The 15680-nt window shown below is 35.9% G+C and overlaps 1 long non-coding RNA gene and 1 other non-coding gene across 2 annotated transcripts; one reads left to right on the forward strand and one right to left on the reverse strand.

Moving 5' to 3' along the window:
- The first annotated feature begins 3950 nt into the window (after window positions 1-3950).
- LOC146915076 (small nucleolar RNA R71) lies at window positions 3951-4057 on the forward strand. Its single transcript, XR_015017226.1, has one exon. It is a non-coding gene; the product is annotated as a small nucleolar RNA R71 (small nucleolar RNA).
- An 8745-nt stretch (window positions 4058-12802) lies between these two features.
- LOC146915077 (uncharacterized) lies at window positions 12803-13789 on the reverse strand. The gene is made up of 2 exons (XR_015013239.1): window positions 13550-13789; window positions 12803-13317 (listed from the first exon to the last, which is right to left on the reverse strand). It is a non-coding gene; the product is annotated as an uncharacterized LOC146915077 (long non-coding RNA).
- Between the last annotated feature and the right edge of the window lie 1891 nt (window positions 13790-15680).

Consider the following 15680-nt stretch of genomic DNA (forward strand, 5'->3'; position numbering starts at 1 on the left):
TAAAATCAATAACCCAACAATCAAATGGTTCAACTTCAATGATTCCTTTTAGGGGCATTTCATTTCTCTTTGATATGTTACCTGTCCTTTGGCATCTGTCACATCTTTTGACAAAGTTGTGGCAATCCTTGAAAAGGGTGGGCCACCAAAATCCACTTTGCAAAACTTTTGCAGCTGTTCTTTCTCCACTATGGTGGCCTCCATAAGCTGAGCTATGGCAGTGCCACATGATACTATGTGCTTCCTCACCTGCAACACAACGTCTATTCAAACCGTCAGTACCTACCTTAAACAGATAAGGACCATCCACAAGTAGTGGTTCGCATCTTTGAAGAACTTTTTCCTCTGAGGATAGGTCATATCATCAGGAACTATAATACCGGCCTTAAAGTTCGCCATGTCAGCAAACCAGGGCCTTTCTCCAATAGCAAACAGCTGTTCATCCGGGAACTCGGCCTTGATGGCCTTCTCCTTCTTTGTCACCTCATCATTCTCCATCCTTGAGAGGTGATCAGCTACCACGTTCTCGACTCCCTTCTTGACACAAATCTCAAGATCAAATTCTTGCAATAATAGGATCCACCTCAACCGTCGAGGCTTTGAATCCCCTTTAGTCAAGAGATATTTAAGAGCTGCGTGATCTGTAAAAACAATGACTTTGGAGCCTATTTGATAAGAACGAAACTTTTCCAATGCAAAGATTACAGCAAGCAATTCCTTTTCAGTTGTGGAATAGTTAACTTGATTTTCATTTAAAACCTTGCTTGCATAGTAAATTGCATGGAAAAATTTGTTCTTGTGTTGGCCTAGGACTGCACCAACAGCATAATCACTTGCATCACACATAAGTTCAAAAGGTAAATCCCAATCGGGTGCAATGATTATTGGTGCAGTCACCAACTTGTTTTTAGTCAAAGAAAAAGCATTTAGACATTCAGAATCAAAATTAAACTCGTTTTCTTTGACCAAGAGGTTACAGAGGGGTTTGGAAATTTTAGAAAAGTCTTTTATGAAACGCCGATAGAAACCGGCATGCCCCAAGAAACTCCTTACTCCTTTAACATTAACAGGTGGGGAAGTTTCTCTATAACCTATATCTTAGCTTGGTCCACCTCAATGCCTTTAGCACTTATTTTATGCCCCAACACTATACCTTCAGTCAACATAAAATGACACTTTTCCCAATTCAAAACAAGGTTAGTTTCGGTGCATCTTTTAAGTACAGCATTTAAATGGAACAAGCATTGATCAAAAGACTTACCAAAAACAAAAAAGTCATCCATAAATACCTCAATGTTCTTCTCTATCATATCAGAGAAGATGGAGAGCATACACCTTTGAAAGGTCGCCGGCGCATTACACAGCCCAAAGGGCATCCTTCGATAAGCAAACACGCAAATGGACAAGTGAAGGCAGTCTTTTCTTGATCTTCCGGAGCCACTGCAATTTGATTATACCCCGAATACCCATCCAAGAAGCAATAAAAGGCTTGGCCAGCCAATCTCTCAATCATTTGATCCATGAATGGTAATGGAAAGTGGTCCTTTCTTGTTGTGGTATTCAACCTCCGGTAGTCTATACACATTCTCCAACCAGTGACGGTGCGGGTGGGTATCAATTCATTTTTTTCATTAGCCACCACCGTCATTCCTCCTTTCTTAGGCACCACGTGAACTGGACTTACCCATGAGCTATCTGAGATAGGGTAAATCATACCTGCATCTAGTAACTTCAGCACCTCCTTCTTCACCACTTCCTTCATTGTTGGGTTAAGTCTCCTTTGAGGTTGAACCATCGGTTTGTATTCAGCCTCCATGTGTATTTTGTGCATGCAATAAGCTGGACTAATACCCTTCAAATCAGAAATGTTCCACCCCAAAGCTCCTTGATTGTCTCTTAACACCCTCATTAATTTTTCTTCTTCCAAAGGTGTCAAGGTATTGCTGATGATTACTGGTTTAGAGGCATCTTTGGTGAGAAAAACATACTTCAAGTGAGCAGGGAGTTCTTTTAACTCTGGATTTTTCTCTCCTTCTCCACTCAAAGTAGGAACATCCATAGAGTACTTTCCCATTAATTCTTCAATTTTTACTGGTCCCAACTCTTGCTTGCTTGCTTCAAGTTGCTTGACACAATCACTTACTTCAAGATCTTCATCAGCATCACAACTTGCTATAGAATTCATAATTTCACGTTCAAGAGGTTGTGTTGGTTGAGGTACACAAGAGTCATCTTCAACTATTTCTTCAACAACGTCAATCCGGTAACACTTTGGATTTTCATCTTTGTGCTTCATTGCCTCAAATATATTAAACACGACTTGCTCCTTATGGAATCTCAACATTAGCTCTCCTTTCTCAATATCAATCAAAGCACGACCAGTTGCAAGGAAAGGTCTTCCTAGAATGAGTGGCATTTCTTCATCTTCAACCATATCTAAGATCACAAAATCTACCGGAAACACCAAATCATTAACTTTGACGAGCACATCTTCAAGCACACCGAAAGGATAAGAGATTGACCGATCAGCTAAAGTAATGGTCATTCTTGTTGGTTTTGGTTCCCCACACTTAAGCTTCTTCATCATTGAAAGAGGCATCAAGTTGATACTTGCTCCCAAGTCACATAAAGCTCTACCAATGTCTACCGGTCCAATGGAACAAGGGATAGTAAAAGCACCAGGATCCTTCAGCTTAGGTGGCAACTTCTTTTGGAGAATAGCACTACAATTCTCTGAAAGTGCTATGTTCTCATCATCCTTAGGCTTCCTTCTTTTAGTCAACAAGTCTTTCATGAACTTAGCATACAACGACATTTGATCGAGAGCTTCACCGAAAGGAATATTCACCTGAAGTTGTGAGAAAAGTTGCATGAACTTCTTGAATTGACCTTCATCCTTTTCTTTTTTCTTGGCTAAGTGAGGGTATGGAAGCTTCACATATGATGGAACAACTTGTGGTTTATCTCCATCTTTCAAGATTTGACTCTTCGACTTCCTCAAGATTGAATCCTCATCTATTAACTTCTCACTTTTTTCTCCCTCTATTTTTTTCTTCCTTTCGTTTTCAACTACTCCATGATCATTTTCTTTTTCAACTACACCCTCATTATTCTTTTCAACTTCACCATCTTCCTCCATCTCAACTACTACATCATCAACCTTCTGTGGAGCTTTTAGAACTAAAGGTGTCAAAACCTTTTTGCTCCTCAATTCAATAGCATTACAAGACTCATTCTTAGGGTTTTCTTTAGTGTTACCTGAGAATCCACCTTTGTTTTGTTCAGCCAATTGCTTAGCTAATTGCCCCAACTGAGTTTCAAGCATCTTCCTGGAAGCTTCATTGTTCTTTCTTTCAGCTTCTTGACAATTCTTCATCTCTTCAAAGTTTCCTTGAGTCATCTTCATAAAGTTCATCATAGTTTCCTCAAGAGCTGAAGGCTTTCTTTGTTGTTGTTGTGGAGGAGCAAGCATCTGAGAGTTCAAAGCGTTGTTATTTGAGTAGCTTAGATTGGGATGCTTATTGATTCCTAGAGTGTAGTATTGATTTTGCCTCTGATATCCTCCCATGTAGTTAGCTTCCTCACTAGATCCTTCGGGCACACATTCACCATTGGGATGTTCCTCACCACATAAGTCACACTTGATTGCAGCTACTTGTTGTTGCTTGTGAGCCAAAGTGAAGCCTTGAAACTCCTTAGTTAGAGCCTCTATTTGCTTGTTCATGGCTGCTTGGTTGGCTAAGATAGCAGTTTGTTCACTCACCCCAAACACTCCTCTTTCTTTCTTCTTAGCTTCAACACGATACTCATTTCCAGCCATGTTTTCTATCAAAGCTTGGACTTCATGATCAGTTTTGCTCTTGAGATTACCTCCCGCGGAAGCATCTAAGAACATCCTAGTGTTTGGCGTTACCCCCTCTGTGAAGATTTGGAGGTATTGTTTCTCCGTGAATTCATGATTAGGGCATCTCTTAAGAAGCAAGTTGAATCGCTCCCAAGCATCATATAATGACTCATTCTCCCTTTGCTTGAAGTTAGAGATCTCCTTCTTCTTTTCCCAATATTTAGACATAGGGAAATATTTCTCTAAGAACTTCAGCTCTAATTCTTCCCATGTTTGGACAGTCCCGTTGGGTATTATTAGCAACCAATCTTTTACTCTTCCCGTCAAGGTGAAAGGAAATAGCCTTAGTTTCTTTTGTGCTTCAGTCACGGTGGCTGGTTGCACACATAACTCACAAGTGTCAGCAAAGCGGCTCAAGTGTTCATGTGGACTCATAGCTTCAGTCCCATCGAATTGTTTGTCCCTCAAACCGTTGAGAACGGTGGTCTTGATGTCAAAAGCAACGGGGTTAGCTGGTTGAAAAGTATGGGTCAGTTGACCGCGATGAGTTGCTAACCCATAGTCTCCTAGCTTAGGTCTCGGTGGTACTTGGTCTCCCATGATAGCAGATGTTTCAGATTCAAGAGAGATTTGCTCCGGTATTTGTTCTCGAACACCCGGTGGAACGGAATGAGAAAACCTTTGCAACCGGACAGCTTTTCAGAGTGCTCTAGCAGTCCTTTCAATTTCTGGATTGAATTCGAGATCGTCAGCGCTCACCTTACCTCGCATAAACAGCAAAATACCTTATTAGCACTGCACAATGCAGAGTAATCAATGAATACTAAAATAACAGAAAAATAAAATAAAAACAGAAAATTAAATTGCAGAAATCCTAAATTATAACGTAATTGCCTTGTTGAAATAATTCAACAGTCCCCGGCAACGGTGCCAAAAACTTGATAGACGATTGGCAAGTGTACCAAATACTATCGAAGTAGTAAAAATATCGATCCCACGAGGACTGTTTTTAACTTCAATAATTCAATTACGTTATAGAAATAGGATGTGTAAAGTTTATTTTGGTTTGCCACTAGGCAGTAGATTTGGTTTGATTTTATGAAATCAAATAAAAGAAAATAGATTTGATTAAGAAAATATGGAGAGAGATGAGATCAGATCCTTCAAATCCTCTAAGTTCCCCTAATTGGTATACCACACCTATTTGTTATGAATCTTCTTCTAATTTACGATGATTAACAAAATAGCTCTAATCAATCCCTTGAATTAGAACCCTCTTCTCAAATTACAGCCCCCAATCCCTTGGGTGGTCTAATAATTCTTGAAGGTTTTACCGAACGTTAACCTATTATCACTAACAAACGATTATCGATTCCTAGACTAACCCTGTTTATTAGAACAATTCAATTAGGTCTAAGTCGAAAGCCATGGTCAGTGGTCATTCGTTCTCACAAAATCAGGTTATATGTGATCAAGATATAAAAAGCATTAAGAACAATTGAATTGAATAAACTAGAATTGAATTCATAAACAAAATAGAGTTTCACAACAACATGTGTCAATTAGGGTTACAAAGATTCATCTAGGACCTAATCTCTAAGAGATTTAGCTACTCATAATCGAGTTTACAAATAGCATAATCAATGATTGAAATAAAACATACATGAATTGGTAAAAGGTTGAAGAAATCGCCCTTCTAGCTGTCTCCGATGTCTCAAAATCGCACTTTGCTCTCCAAAATCGTAACCCCTTGTTCTCACCAAAGAGTGCAGTATTTTTTTGGGCCTGAAGTTGCAAAATTGCACTGCGGCTGTATAATGGCGCGCCGCGATTTCCTCAAAACAGGAAGATGTGAAAATTCGCTTCTTAAATCGCGGCAAGGCTTGAATTTGGCGTGTCGCGATTTGCTTCAGACTGACTTCAATTTTCAGCTTTTTGCACTCCAGAACAATATAATTTGCATGAGAACTCTATCAAAATGTCACAATAAGTCCTAAAAATTACGTAATGACAGCATGTCATCAGTTGTGTTGATGAAACAACAAGAATCAACCCTATTGGATCTGAAAGCTTCTGAAGAAGGACTTAGAGGCTTTGACTTCATCTGTAAAACTTATGAAGAGAAGATCAAGTATCTTTGTCAGAAGCTACAAGAAAAGTGTAATGGAAAGTCTTTAAGTAAGCATGAGATAGCTCTTGAAGATTTCATTATATTTGGTATTGACAGAAGCAAAGTTGCTTCAATGATTTACATCATTTACAGAAACAATGGCAAAGGGATTGGATTTTCAGGAGGGAAACCTAATGAAATCAGTCTCAAAGCATGTTGTGAATGTATCAAGGAAGGATTGAAAACCTTCTTTGTACCTGAAGGTGCTAAGATTGAAACTGTTGTTCAGTCAGATCCTGAAGCTTCCAGTTCTAAGGCTAAGATTACATCAAAGCCAAAGAACTCTAAGCCAAAGGCGATGATAAACTCTGACTCTAAGACTTCAAAGATAAAGATTCTGAAGAGATTAGAACATGTTCCTCAGAGTCTGTTGAAATCTGAATCTGAGGTCCTGAAGTCTAAAGTTCAGAAGAACAGAGCAGTTGGTGCTTCTGGAGTAACAAAACCAAAGGTTGTAAAACCTAAAGTAATGGTTAACTAGAAACAACCAATCTTACAGTACAAGGTACATGAAGTGAAGAGTAAAACTTCCAGTACTAACCTAAAAGGATCCATAAAACAATGGGTTCCTAAATCATAACTGGTTAATACTGCAGATATGTCTAAGAGCAAAGGAAAAGCAAAAATCATGGTACCTAGACAGCGGTTGCTCAAGGCATATGACAGGAGAGAATTCTATGTTCCTCACCCTCACAATGAAAGAAGGAGGAAGTGTGAAGTTTGGAGGCAACCAGTCTGGCAAGATCATTGGTACGAGAAGGTCTTGAACATAACCTATTGAGCATTAGTCAATTTTGTGACAATGATTATGATGTGATGTTTGAAAAGACCAACTGCACTATAACCAACAAAGAAAACAAATCCATAGTATTCAAGGGAAAGAGAATTGAGAATGTCTATAAAATTAACTTCTCTGAACTGGTTGACCAGAAGGTATTTTGTCTTCTGTCAGTGAATGATAAGAAATGGATGTGGCACAAAAGGTTAGGGCATGCTAACTGGAGATTAATCTCTAAGCTTGGTAAGTTACAACTTGTCAAAGGCCTACCAGACATCGACTATCATTCAGATGCACTCTGTGATGCATGCCAGAAGGGGAAGATTGTGAAATCATCTTTTAAAACAAAAGACATTGTCTCAACCTCCAGACCCTTAGAATTACTCCATATTGATTTATTTGGACCAGTTAGCACTGCATCCTTATATGGAAGTAAATATGGATTAGTTATTGTTGATGATTACAGCAGATGGACTTGGGTAAAATTCCTGAAAAGTAAGGATGTTGCTTGTGATGTATTCAGCAACTTCTGCACTCAAATACAGTCTGAAATAGAAATGAAAATTTTAAAAGTCAGAAGTGATCATGGTGGAGAATTTGAAAATGAGCCATTTGAAAATTTTTGTGAAAAACTTGGAATTGTCCACGAATTCTCTTCTCGTAGAACTCCACAACAAAATGGGGTTGTAGAGAGAAAGAATAGAACTTTACGAGAAATGGCTAGAACCATGATTCATGAAAACAATTTAGCTAAACATTTCGGGGCAGAAGCAGTGAATACAACATGTTATGTCCAAAATAGAATCTATATCAGACCTATCTTAGAGAAAACAACATATGAACTATTTAAGGGAAGAAGACTCAATATCTCTTACTTTGATCAATTTGGATGTACATGTTACATTCTAAATAACAAGCTCTACCTAAAGAAATTTGATGCCAAGGCCCAAAGAAGAATCTTCTTAGGTTACTCTGAAAGGTCAAATGCATGCAGAGTGTATAATTCAGAAACACTTTGTGTTGAAGAATCAATGCACGTTAAATTTGATGACAAAGAGCCTGGAAGTAAAACTTCATAGCAAGATGAAAGTTTTGTAGAGATACAAGTTTCTGAAGATACCCCAGAACCTGATCAGATAGCTGAATCTGAAGACAGTCCAGAAGCTGAACCAACCTCAGAAGCACATGATGAAGTTGCTTCCGATGAAGCTCAAGATGGCTCTAAGCAGGCTATTCAACCCAAGAATACATTCAAGCATAAGTCTTCACATCCTGAATATCTAATCATTGGAAACAAAGATAGTCCTAGAAGAACAAGATCATATTTCAGACAAGAAGAGTCTATGATAGGACTGTTATCAGTAATTGAACCTGCTACAGTTGATGAAGCACTTTCAGATGATGGATAGATACTGGCTATGCAAGAAGAGCTTAATCAGTTTCAAAGGAATGATGTGTGGGATCTGGTACCCAAACCTCAACATAAGAACATTCTTGGAATAAAATGGGTATTCAGAAACAAGCTGAATGAACAAGGTGAAGTAACCAGAAACAAGGCAAGACTTGTTGCATAAGGTTACAATCAACAAGAAGACATTGATTATACTGAAACATTTGCTCCAGTTGCAAGATTGGAAGCAATCAGGTTACTTCTTTCCTATGCAGTTAATCATGGCATAATATTATATCAAATGGATGTCAAGAGTGCATTTCTGAATGGAGTAATTGAAGAATAAGTGTTTGTCAAGCAACCTCCTGGTTTTGAGGATCTTAAGTATCCTGACCATGTTTACAAACTTAAGAAATCACTATATGGCTTGAAACAAGCTCCCAGAGCTTGGTATGATAGACTAAGTAATTTCTTGATCAAAAATTATTTTAAAAGAGGCCAAGTTGACACAACACTCTTCAGAAGGACTCTTGAGAACTTTCTACAAGGGGGACTGGACTACTTCCGGTTTGTGGAAGGAACTAGTATAATTGCCTTGTGTCTTTCTTCCTTCTCTCTCTCTATTTTTATCCGCTGTATTTAGATCCTGAATACCACTTCAGAAACAGTCTCAATTTGCTTCTGACTAGTGTGTTTCAGCCTAGGAGAAACGAAGAAAAATCCAACACAATTCAACCACCCCTTCTTGTGTTTCTCTCACCTTCAGAGTTGACTAAAAAGTAGGAATCAAAAGCGGCGATGGCAAATTTTTGAAGAATTAGAAGTCTAACAAAATTTTCGGGTGACTAAAATAAATAGTTAATATATTTATAGAGACCAAAAACCTATTTAACTCTATTAAAATACAGAGGGAGTAATTTTTAATTTCCTTTTATTTTTTTAACTTGTTCACTTCTATATAATTACATTAAGGATTTTTCTAACCGAAGGTGAGAAAACTTTAGATTATAGGGTAGTTGAAATGTGTTAGTTTTTTCAAACTTTCCTAAGTGTTAGTACTGGTCAGAGTCTGAAGTTGTTTAGAGTCTGACTCGGAGTCTGAGTGCAGCAACGTAAATCAAACACAAAGATAAAAGGAGAGAAACAGAGAAGCATACACAAATCAAATATATTGGTTCCTCCTACGATCCAGGAGTAGTCTAGTCCCCTTGTATTTCCAAGACATTTTCACTATAATTAGACCTGATTACCATTGCTCAATGACACAATCAAGAGTCTTCCAATGATCAAGCACACAAGCTAGAGACTTCCAAATGATTAATCACAACTGAAAGAGACTTCTAAGGGTTTACAAGTAAGAAAGTGTTTTTGCACTTGATATACAATCATAGGTGCAACCAATTACATGACAGAATAGACTCTAAAGACTTATACTTTCTAAGATATGAACTTAGTAAGAAATTCTTAAGTGGTCTATGCACTTTTGAATTTGATAGAGTAATGACATAGTTAAACTTGCAGAGTCTTGTTATCATTCTTCAAGTCTTCAACTCCTTATATAGGAAAAGATTTGAGAGACGTTGGAAAAGTGTCAATGCATTAAGAGTTGTTGAGAAACATCAAATCAAAGACATTGGAATGTTGCTTGATATGATTAATTTTGTTTGAAAATACATTCGAAATTCAATTCTGCAAATAGAATTATCTTATTCATGTCCTAGAATTTGACTAAGTACATGGTTCATAAGTAGACAAATTGTACTATCTGAAAGTGACCCTTCTTAGAAGAAGACAAAGATGACCTGTCTTCTGGGTCCCTACGTGTCTGGATGCTACAAAGTCTGGTCTTCAATAGCTTCAGGGTGACTTCTTCTCTTCTGATCCAACATGTTGACTTATAGTTGACCTTTCTTCAAATCTTCTACCAAGTCTTTTAGCCACTTGTGCTTCTGTTGCTCTCATATATGTTCAGACCTTGTTAAATTTTAACATATGGTCCTACACACTTAAACATATATTAGCATATTCAATTATTTTTTAATATTTTATTATCATCAAAATTTTAAAAGTATTGTATAAATCTAATTTTGTTCCAACACTAACATGTACAAATCTGCACATGTTAAAGAAGTTTTAGCAACCATCATTAATGTTTCCTCTAGACATATTTCACCAACCACCATTAATGTGTGCATGATTTTTTATTTTGGGAAATCTTGTGTCTCAATCAACAAACGTATGCATGATTTATTTTGGACCAACAACTACAATTATATTATTTGTTTCTATTGTATTTGCTATATTCTAATGTATGTGGTTAAAAATTTAGTCTACGTCCATCAAATGTTTACTTACTTTTTTTTTTTGCTTATATTTAATTTTAGATGGGGTATAATTTTGTTTTTAATTAATTCATTTGTTTGTGTTTTATAGTTCATATAAATTTAATTTAATCTGAATTTTCCAAAAAAATATTAAAAGTGAATTTGTAACAGAAAATTGCTCAAGTAAGAAGTTGATTTTAATTTTCTATAATATAGGTGTATATTCAAATTTAAATAGAATCTTTTTGCAAAAATAAATTTGTTCAAAAAAAAAAATCAAACTATATTTTTTTTTTGGAGGATCCAACTTTATAGTTAGAATTAGTTTGTTGTTATCTATTAAGTTGTCATTATATTATGGTATAAAATAGATTTTTTTTAAAGATGGTATAAAATAAATGACAGGTTAATTAAATAGATTTGTGTTGCATGTTTCTTCCTTACATCAATTTATAGAGTCATCATCGTACTAGCGACAACAATTCATTTATTTATTTTTTAAATAAAAGCGACAATAATTCATTGTAGATAGACATATTTTACCAACCACCCACATTATTATAATTCTATTATATAATTATCCGTTTGGATATTTTTTTCTCTTACCGCATTATCATCCGTTTGGATATATATTTTTTTTAAGAGGATAAAATGGAATATATACCACATCAAAAAGTCCTTCCTAGCATAAGGTATATCAAGAAAGAAACAAACTAGTCCAAATAGTGTCCAAACAATATTTACAAGCTAGAAGCTAAACATAAACAAAACAAAACAAAAAGAAATAACAATTAGCCTATGCCGAGCATGATAAACGGATTAAGCCACAAACCATGATAATTGAAGGGAAGAGAAGCAAATTTCGCCTACAACCACATGAATGCTAGAGACTTAATCTTATCGACCACCTGCATAATCGATCATTCTTTGCCATTAAATAACCTGTTATTTCTTTCTTTCCAAATTTCTCATACGGTTGCAAACCAAATAACCTGCAAGATTGAACACCGCACCTTAGCGGCACCACCAACAAAATTGAATTGATTAAAATGATCTATTGCATCAAAAGGCATAACCGTAGAAATGCCAAGCCACCGAAAGATAAAATGCCAAACAAACCCAAAAAAATTACAATGTAATAATAAATGAGAAGAAGTTTCCACCGCACTACACCCTCCAACACACATCTGAGCATCAATATCAATAACTCGACGACGAAGAAGGTTGTCCTTAGTAGGTAGCCTATCGCGAAACAGACACCAAGCAAACAACACAACCTTCAGAGGGACATCCTTATGCCAAAGAGAAGACACTACCACCACATAATCAATATGAGGCTGAAAATTCAGAAGATTATAAGCACTACGAACAATATAAGTGGAAGATGATTCCAAACTCCAAAGCCATCTATTTTCCCGGTCAACCTGCAAAGTCACATTTTGAAGTAATAGCCTAAGTTCCCCCACCAACTCCTCTTACCACGCAAACAATGTCCGCCTCCATCTCCAAGCCGCACCCTCATTCCCCCACCCTAACAGACACGTATCAAACATTGACTCCCCCTTAAACATTGACAACTCAAATAATCTACTAAATCCCCCTTGAACTATTTATGTCAAGTATTAATATTATCTGTTGATTATGATTAATGTAAAGCTTACCCCAGTGGTTTTTGCCACCTATGTCTGTATGGATGGGTAGACGCTGTGCAGGAGTAGTTGCTTGTGGTGAGTGCTTGATAGCGGGAGCTTTCTCCGTTATCGTCCGGAGTCGTAGTTTTAGGCTCTGATTAGGTCGTAGTGTCTTTTTATGCTTGTTGATTTATGGTTTATCTTGTTGATGTTGTCCATTTGTCGGACTCGGAGGATTTTTAGTTGAGGTTGTATTTGACCATGACATGTATATGTTGTAGTTATTTGAATTGTATCCGCTGCGACTGTTGAGATATTATATATATATATATATATATATATATATATACACACACACACACTAGCATCCAGACGGGCACTCCCGTGCCCGTCTGTCCGCTCTTTCTACTGCGCTAATGTTGTAACTCATAAACAGTATGTTTTTCAACATTTATGTTGGTTTAGTTTTTCTTGATATATCTTGGAGGAAATTATTAGAATTAAAACAAAGATCATACATTCCCCTCAAAAATAAGAGTAACGAACTTTATAAAAATGTAAGATAGGTAAGATGATACATGCACTTCTTTTCAACATTTATGTTGGTTTAGTTTTTCTTGATATATCTTGGAGAAAATTATTAGAATTAAAATAAAGATCATACATTCCCCTCAAAAATAGAAAGATCGAACTTTATAAAAATGTAAGATAGGTAAGACGATACATGCACTTCTTTAACATGGAGGGAGTTACGTAATACATACTTAGTTTTGTGATACATACTCATCAATCTATGGAAGGTTAATATGGATGAAACATGAGTGAAGTTTACGGGGGTGTGTTTGATGAGGACATTAAATCTTTCTCAAAGCTAACACAATTTACAGAAACCAAATACATGCTCACGTGCATGAAACATGAGTGAATATTCGTTTGATATCATCAATCAAAGATCAGGAAACTCACATAAGCTTTTTGTACCCTCGATGATACCACAACAACTATAGGCGTGGTTGCAACATCTTGTTCTAAAAGTGTCGGGGGTTAACCACCATGACTTCCTTCCTATTATCTATCTTTATGTATCCAAGTATCTATCTAGTCCAATGTCATTGCCTTCCAAAAGAGCTCCTCCCCGAAGTGGTTCCCTCTTCTTCCTCCTTGTTCTCCTTCTCCCTCACTTTGTTTCTCAGCAGGTTGCACACAATATATTTTACTTAGCACACAAATTATCATAAAATGATTTTTGTTAATTCTTTCTACATCTTTTACTTTGAGATTGTGTCATTATAAGGGAAGTATAAAATTAGTTAGAAAGAAAATAGGAAGATTAACCGAAAAAACATAATTAAAAAGAAGAAAACCCCGTTTGTACAATCAAATTCTTGTAACATTGAAAACAATAAGAACACCTTTATATCTCTCTTGGTTGATGGAATAACATCTCCACGTCCCCTTCAATCATCTCACGGACTGCTGCATATGGAAACATAAAAAATAATTAGCCATTGTTTGATATATTAAAATAGTAGATCAAAAGATATGGGAGATATTCAAACTATAATTCATCCACATATGGGATGGAAATAGGATATTCAAGAACCAAAAGCATAGCATATACTTGCTCTTAATATGATTCCAAAATATGAATGTGAATATGTAAGTATCATTTACAAAGCAAAATGACTTTTAAATATTTTTTTTACCTAAGAATAAGACAAACATCTTACATCATGTTATTGTGTTGACCACTTGAAACGATGCAAGGAACAAACTTCAATTTAACAGAGGAATTAAAATTAAGAGAAATGAAAACAATCTGGTTATAATATTCTTTAGTGCCATATTTTATTTTATTATCAACATCTTAGAGTATAAAACCTATTGCAACTCTCCTTCTCAAACCCTAGCCGTCACCCCTTTATTCTTCTTCTTGTCAGAGGGGTGATTTAGGGTCAATTTTGACCCAAAAATCACCCCTCTGAGTTGTTTTTTCCTTCTATCCTAATTAAATAAGTGATTTCACATATTTTCTGTTTTCTTTCGTTTGTTTTTGTGATTTCGTCGTCTCTGAACGACTCTATTTGTTTTGATTTCCCGTCTTAGTGCGGTGTTTATTTGATTTCCCGTCTTAGTGCGGTGTTTATTTGATTTAGGTTGAAAGATTAGCTTTGAGCAAGTGCAGATCCGATCAATGACAATGACTTTGGCGTCGTCAACGTTGCAGATCCGGAGGCATGAGTATTCCGGGGATTTGAATATAGTCATGTTAGTCATATTTGTAGGCATATATACTTTGCCGTTTTATGCTATTAACATGGATGCTGTGAGTTTGTTCACAGATTCATCCTTCAGGTTTTTAGCGAATTTGGATTTGTATTGTATCGATGTACTGTATCAATTTGAATGAATGAACATCGTTTACTTTTGTCAAAAAAAAAAAAACCTATTGCAAGGTCCGTGAAATTGAAAAAAGAAAAATAAATAAAATATATAATTATTAGATGCCAACAAAATAATTAAATGACAATTATGGAATATTCCGGTCTAAGATATAACGCATAGATTTTTTTTCCAAAGTAATAACTCATTCTTTCATTCATGGAGTAAGTGTACTCCCTTGGTTATGGCACTCATACATACATTGGTCACACATATCTTTCTACATGTGTTGTTAATACATAGCCACTTGCGATTAACCAAGATCATAACCAAACCATAGAGTTTTCAATGGAAAGTTATAGTTGGACAAATTAACGATATTTCAATTACATCATTCACCTATGTTATACCCTAATTTTGGACCTAAAAATACTTGCTCAAAATGTTTTTCCATCTTTGATATATGTCCATTACTCTTGAAAGATTGCCAGTTTGCTGTTGTTTTACACTGATATTCTACCCTGCTTTATCTCCCAGTTTAGCTTTAAAAATCTTTTCAACTGTGTATTTGTCTATGTTTTCTTGCATTTAAAACCATCCAAATGTTTTCTTGCATAATCAAGTCATTTTGAAGTTGTCTCTGATCAATTGCATGTTTCTCTGCATTTTATTTCAATATTATTTGCAAGATTCATAACAAAAGGGTATTTTAGTCATTTCCTGCATTCAAACCCATTTTAGTCCTTGAAAATTATTTGAGTCCTTTCAATTGGTTTGTATATGTCCTTGTTTCAATCTCATGTTAAAGTCCATTTCAAAAATTACATTTGAGTCAGTTTAGTCCTCAAGGGCATTTTAGTCATTTCCAGTGTTAAAACTCTGTTTAATTTCTAAAAATTTTGCCCCTGAGTCTTTTAATTTGCTTGTACAAACTCTTGCTTTAACTCCCTGTTAAAAAAACATTTTAAAATTGCATCTGAGTCATTTTGAGTCAGTTTAGTCCCCAGGGGTATTTTGGTTATTTCACATAAAATTTTGACAGAGAGAGGTTACTTTGAAGTACCTCATTTATGTGGCTGGTTCATTTTAGTCCTTTTGTTGATTTTATTTTTTGTTTCACTTTACGTTTAGTCAAATTTACCAATTTTAGTTCAATTTTAT

The sequence above is a fragment of the Medicago sativa genome, chromosome 6, assembly GCF_051527215.1.
Source record: "Medicago sativa cultivar Bolivia chromosome 6, Bolivia_mono, whole genome shotgun sequence".
Lineage (NCBI taxonomy): Eukaryota > Viridiplantae > Streptophyta > Magnoliopsida > Fabales > Fabaceae > Medicago > Medicago sativa.